The sequence below is a fragment of the Vulpes vulpes genome, unplaced genomic scaffold (assembly GCF_048418805.1).
Source record: "Vulpes vulpes isolate BD-2025 unplaced genomic scaffold, VulVul3 u000000649, whole genome shotgun sequence".
NCBI classification, from domain to species: domain Eukaryota; kingdom Metazoa; phylum Chordata; class Mammalia; order Carnivora; family Canidae; genus Vulpes; species Vulpes vulpes.
In genome coordinates, this window is record NW_027325775.1 from 160,591 (window position 1) to 165,943 (window position 5,353).

The following is a 5,353-nucleotide window of genomic DNA, read 5'->3' on the forward strand; positions in this document are numbered from 1 at the left end:
TCCAAGCTCACTCCAGCGATTTCCTAGTATTTCCTGTGTGAGCCAGGGGCTACATCCTAAGTGCCATACGAGAGAAGCTAGCTGAACGCCTTGTGCAAAAGCAATTGACTTCGGAGAGTTGAGCTCACCCTCAGTCCCTCACAGTTGCATACTGCCTGCAGAAAGAGTTTCCAACATCTGCACCACAGCCGTTTGTCAGAGGCTTGTGAGACGCAAGTGGAATAAGCAGACCTGGAGGGTGTCTCCAGCTGCAGTGGAGAATTATTCTGGGTACCTCCTGGCTGACAGTACTGCTACGTTCTCAGTGCCCTACAAACGCAGCTAGTCGAAAGCTGGCTTGCAGGCATGCTTCCTTCTGAGAGGTGAGGTCAGGGCAGGGCCCTCCTGTATACTGACTGCCCGTAGACGTAGGTCCCAGCATCCTTATGTTAGGCGTCGGAAGAGGTTGTGTGAAGAGCATGTGGAAGTGACAGGATTCTCCTCAAGTGTATCCGATCTCAATGCAGACACTGCAAACGTCCTTGTTCAATGAGAGTGTAGCTCGGTCCTAGCTCCCATCAAAGTGTCTAGCAGACATCTGCCTGCAAAGCATACACACTTCCGAGAGTTGAGCTTATGGACTGTCCCTCCCAAACCCTGGCTGCACGTACACCACGCTCCAAAGAGGCCTAGCCCCGATGCGTGCCTGAAGTGTTGTGAGAGGTAAGTGGAAAGTCCCGGCCCACAAGACTAGTGCCTCGAAGCTCACTCCAGCGATTTCCTAGTATTTCCTGTGTGAGCCAGGGGCTGCATCCTAAGTGCCATACGAGAGAATCTAGCTGAACGCCTTGTGCAAAAGCAATTGACTTCGGAGAGTTGAGCTCACCCTCAGTCCCTCACAGTTGCATACTGCCTGCAGAAAGAGTTTCCAAAATCTGCACCACAGCCGTTTGTCAGAGGCTTGTGAGACGCAAGTGGAATAAGCAGACATGGAGGGTGTGTCCAGCTGCAGTGGAAAAGTATTCTGGGTACCTCCTGGCTGACAGTAATGCTACGTTCTCAGTGCCCTACAAACGCAGCTAGTCGAAAGCTGGCTTGCAGGCATGCTTCCTTCTGAGAGGTGAGGTCAGGGCAGGGCCCTCCTGTATACTGACTGCCCGTAGACGTAGGTCCCAGCATCCTTATGTTAGGCGTCGGAAGAGGTTGTGTGAAGAGCATGTGGAAGTGACAGGATTCTCCTCAAGTGTATCCGATCTCAATGCGGACACTGCAAACGTCCTTGTTCAATGAGAGTGTAGCTCGGTCCTAGCTCCCATCAAAGTGTCTAGCAGACATCTGCCTGCAAAGCATACACACTTCCGAGAGTTGAGCTTATGGACTGTCCCTCCCAAATCCTGGCTGCACGTACACCACGCTCCTAACAGGCCTAGCCCCGATGCGTGCCTGAAGTGTTTTGAGAGGTAAGTGGAAAGTCCCGGCCCACAAGACTAGTGCATCCAAGGTCACTCCATCGATTTCCTAGTGTTTCCTGTGAGAGCCAGGTGCTACATCCTAAGTGCCATACGAGAGAAGCTAGCTGAACGCCTTGTGCAAAAGCAATTGACTTCGGAGAGTTGAGCTCACCCTCAGTCCCTCACAGTTGCACACTGCCTGCAGAAAGAGTTTCCAACATCTGCAACAGAGCCGTTTGTCAGAGGCTTGTGAGACGCAAGTAAAATAAGCAGACCTGGAGGTTGTCTCCGGGTGCAGTGGAGTTCTACTCTGGGTAGCTCCTGGCTTAGAACACTGTAACGTTCTCAGTGCCCGAGGAACGCAGCTAGTTGAAAGCTGGCTTGGAGGTGTGCTACCCTGTGCGAGCTGAGTTCACGGCAGGACCCTCCCGCATCCTGACTGCCCGTAGACGTAGGTCCCAGCATCCTTATGTTAGGTGCAGGAAGAGGTTGTGTGAAGAGCATGTGGAAGTGACAGGATCCTCCTCAAGTGTATCCGATCTCAATGCAGACACGGCAAACGTCCTTGTTCAATGAGAGTGTCGTTCGGTCCTAGCTCCCATCAAAGTGTCTAGCAGACATCTGCCTGCAAAGCATACACACTTCCGAGAGTTGAGCTTATGGACTGTCCCTCCCAAATCCTGGCTGCACGTACACCGCGCTCCTAACAGGCCTAGCCCCGATGCGTGCCTGAAGTGTTGTGAGAGGTAAGTGGAAAGTCCCGGCCCACAAGACTAGTGCATCCAAGCTCACTCCAGCGATTTCCTAGTATTTCCTGTGTGAGCCAGGGGCTACATCCTAAGTGCCATACGAGAGAAGCTAGCTGAACGCCTTGTGCAAAAGCAATTGACTTCGGAGAGTTGAGCTCACCCTCAGTCCCTCACAGTTGCATACTGCCTGCAGAAAGAGTTTCCAACATCTGCACCACAGCCGTTTGTCAGAGGCTTGTGAGACGGAAGTGGAATAAGCAGACCTGGAGGGTGTCTCCAGCTGCAGTGGAGAATTATTCTGGGTACCTCCTGGCTGACAGTACTGCTACGTTCTCAGTGCCCTACAAACGCAGCTAGTCGAAAGCTGGCTTGCAGGCATGCTTCCTTCTGAGAGGTGAGGTCAGGGCAGGGCCCTCCTGTATACTGACTGCCCGTAGACGTAGGTCCCAGCATCCTTATGTTAGGCGTCGGAAGAGGTTGTGTGAAGAGCATGTGGAAGTGACAGGATTCTCCTCAAGTGTATCCGATCTCAATGCAGACACTGCAAACGTCCTTGTTCAATGAGAGTGTAGCTCGGTCCTAGCTCCCATCAAAGTGTCTAGCAGACATCTGCCTGCAAAGCATACACACTTCCGAGAGTTGAGCTTATGGACTGTCCCTCCCAAACCCTGGCTGCACGTACACCACGCTCCAAAGAGGCCTCGCCCCGATGCGTGCCTGAAGTGTTGTGAGAGGTAAGTGGAAAGTCCAGGCCCACAAGACTAGTGCCTCGAAGCTCACTCCATCGATTTCCCAGTGTTTCCTGTGTGAGCCAGGTGCTACATCCTAAGTGCCATTCGAGAGAAGCTAGCTGAACACCTTCTCCAAAGGCAACTTACCTCGGAGAGTTGAGCTCACCCTCAGTCCCTCACAGTTGCACACTGCCTGCAGAAAGAGTTTCCAACATCTGCAACAGAGCCGTTTGTCAGAGGCTTCTGAGACGCAAGTAAAATAAGCAGACCTGGAGGTTGTCTCCGGGTGCAGTGGAGTTCTATTCTGGGTAGCTCCTGGCTTAGAACACTGTTACGTTCTCAGTGCCCGAGGAACGCAGCTAGTTGAAAGCTGGCTTGGAGGTGTGCTACCCTGTGCGAGCTGAGTTCACGTCAGGACCCTCCCGCATCCTGACTGCCCGTAGACGTAGGTCCCAGCATCCTTATGTTAGGTGCAGGAAGAGGTTGTGTGAAGAGCATGTGGAAGTGACAGGATCCTCCTCAAGTGTATCCGATCTCAATGCAGACACTGCAAACGTCCTTGTTCAATGAGAGTGTAGCTCGGTCCTAGCTCCCATCAAAGTGTCTAGCAGACATCTGCCTGCAAAGCATACAAACTTCCGAGAGTTGAGCTTATGGACTGTCCCTCCCAAATCCTGGCTGCACGTACACCGCGCTGCTAGAGGCCTAGCCCCGATGCGTGCCTGAAGTGTTGTGAGAGGTAAGTGGAAAGTCCCGGCCCACAAGACTAGTGCATCCAAGCTCACTCCAGCGATTACCTAGTGTTTCCTGTGTGAGCCAGGTTCTACATCCTAAGTGCCATTCGAGAGAAGCTAGCTGAACACCTTGTCCAAAGGTAACTTACCTCGGAGAGTTGAGCTCACCCTCAGTCCCTCACAGTTGCACACTGCCTGCAGAAAGAGTTTCCAACATCTGCAACAGAGCCGTTTGTCAGAGGCTTGTGAGACGCAAGTAAAATAAGCAGACCTGGAGGTTGTCTCCGGGTGCAGTGGAGTTCTACTCTGGGTAGCTCCTGGCTTAGAACACTGTAACGTTCTCAGTGCCCGAGGAACGCAGCTAGTTGAAAGCTGGCTTGGAGGTGTGCTACCCTGTGCGAGCTGAGTTCACGGCAGGACCCTCCCGCATCCTGACTGCCCGTAGACGTAGGTCCCAGCATCCTTATGTTAGGTGCAGGAAGAGGTTGTGTGAAGAGCATGTGGAAGTGACAGGATCCTCCTCAAGTGTATCCGATCTCAATGCAGACACGGCAAACGTCCTTGTTCAATGAGAGTGTCGTTCGGTCCTAGCTCCCATCAAAGTGTCTAGCAGACATCTGCCTGCAAAGCATACACACTTCCGAGAGTTGAGCTTATGGACTGTCCCTCCCAAATCCTGGCTGCACGTACACCGCGCTCCTAACAGGCCTAGCCCCGATGCGTGCCTGAAGTGTTGTGAGAGGTAAGTGGAAAGTCCCGGCCCACAAGACTAGTGCATCCAAGCTCACTCCAGCGATTTCCTAGTATTTCCTGTGTGAGCCAGGGGCTACATCCTAAGTGCCATACGAGAGAAGCTAGCTGAACGCCTTGTGCAAAAGCAATTGACTTCGGAGAGTTGAGCTCACCCTCAGTCCCTCACAGTTGCATACTGCCTGCAGAAAGAGTTTCCAACATCTGCACCACAGCCGTTTGTCAGAGGCTTGTGAGACGCAAGTGGAATAAGCAGACCTGGAGGGTGTCTCCAGCTGCAGTGGAGAATTATTCTGGGTACCTCCTGGCTGACAGTACTGCTACGTTCTCAGTGCCCTACAAACGCAGCTAGTCGAAAGCTGGCTTGCAGGCATGCTTCCTTCTGAGAGGTGAGGTCAGGGCAGGGCCCTCCTGTATACTGACTGCCCGTAGACGTAGGTCCCAGCATCCTTATGTTAGGCGTCGGAAGAGGTTGTGTGAAGAGCATGTGGAAGTGACAGGATTCTCCTCAAGTGTATCCGATCTCAATGCAGACACTGCAAACGTCCTTGTTCAATGAGAGTGTAGCTCGGTCCTAGCTCCCATCAAAGTGTCTAGCAGACATCTGCCTGCAAAGCATACACACTTCCGAGAGTTGAGCTTATGGACTGTCCCTCCCAAACCCTGGCTGCACGTACACCACGCTCCAAAGAGGCCTAGCCCCGATGCGTGCCTGAAGTGTTGTGAGAGGTAAGTGGAAAGTCCCGGCCCACAAGACTAGTGCCTCGAAGCTCACTCCAGCGATTTCCTAGTATTTCCTGTGTGAGCCAGGGGCTGCATCCTAAGTGCCATACGAGAGAATCTAGCTGAACGCCTTGTGCAAAAGCAATTGACTTCGGAGAGTTGAGCTCACCCTCAGTCCCTCACAGTTGCATACTGCCTGCAGAAAGAGTTTCCAAAATCTGCACCACAGCCGTTTG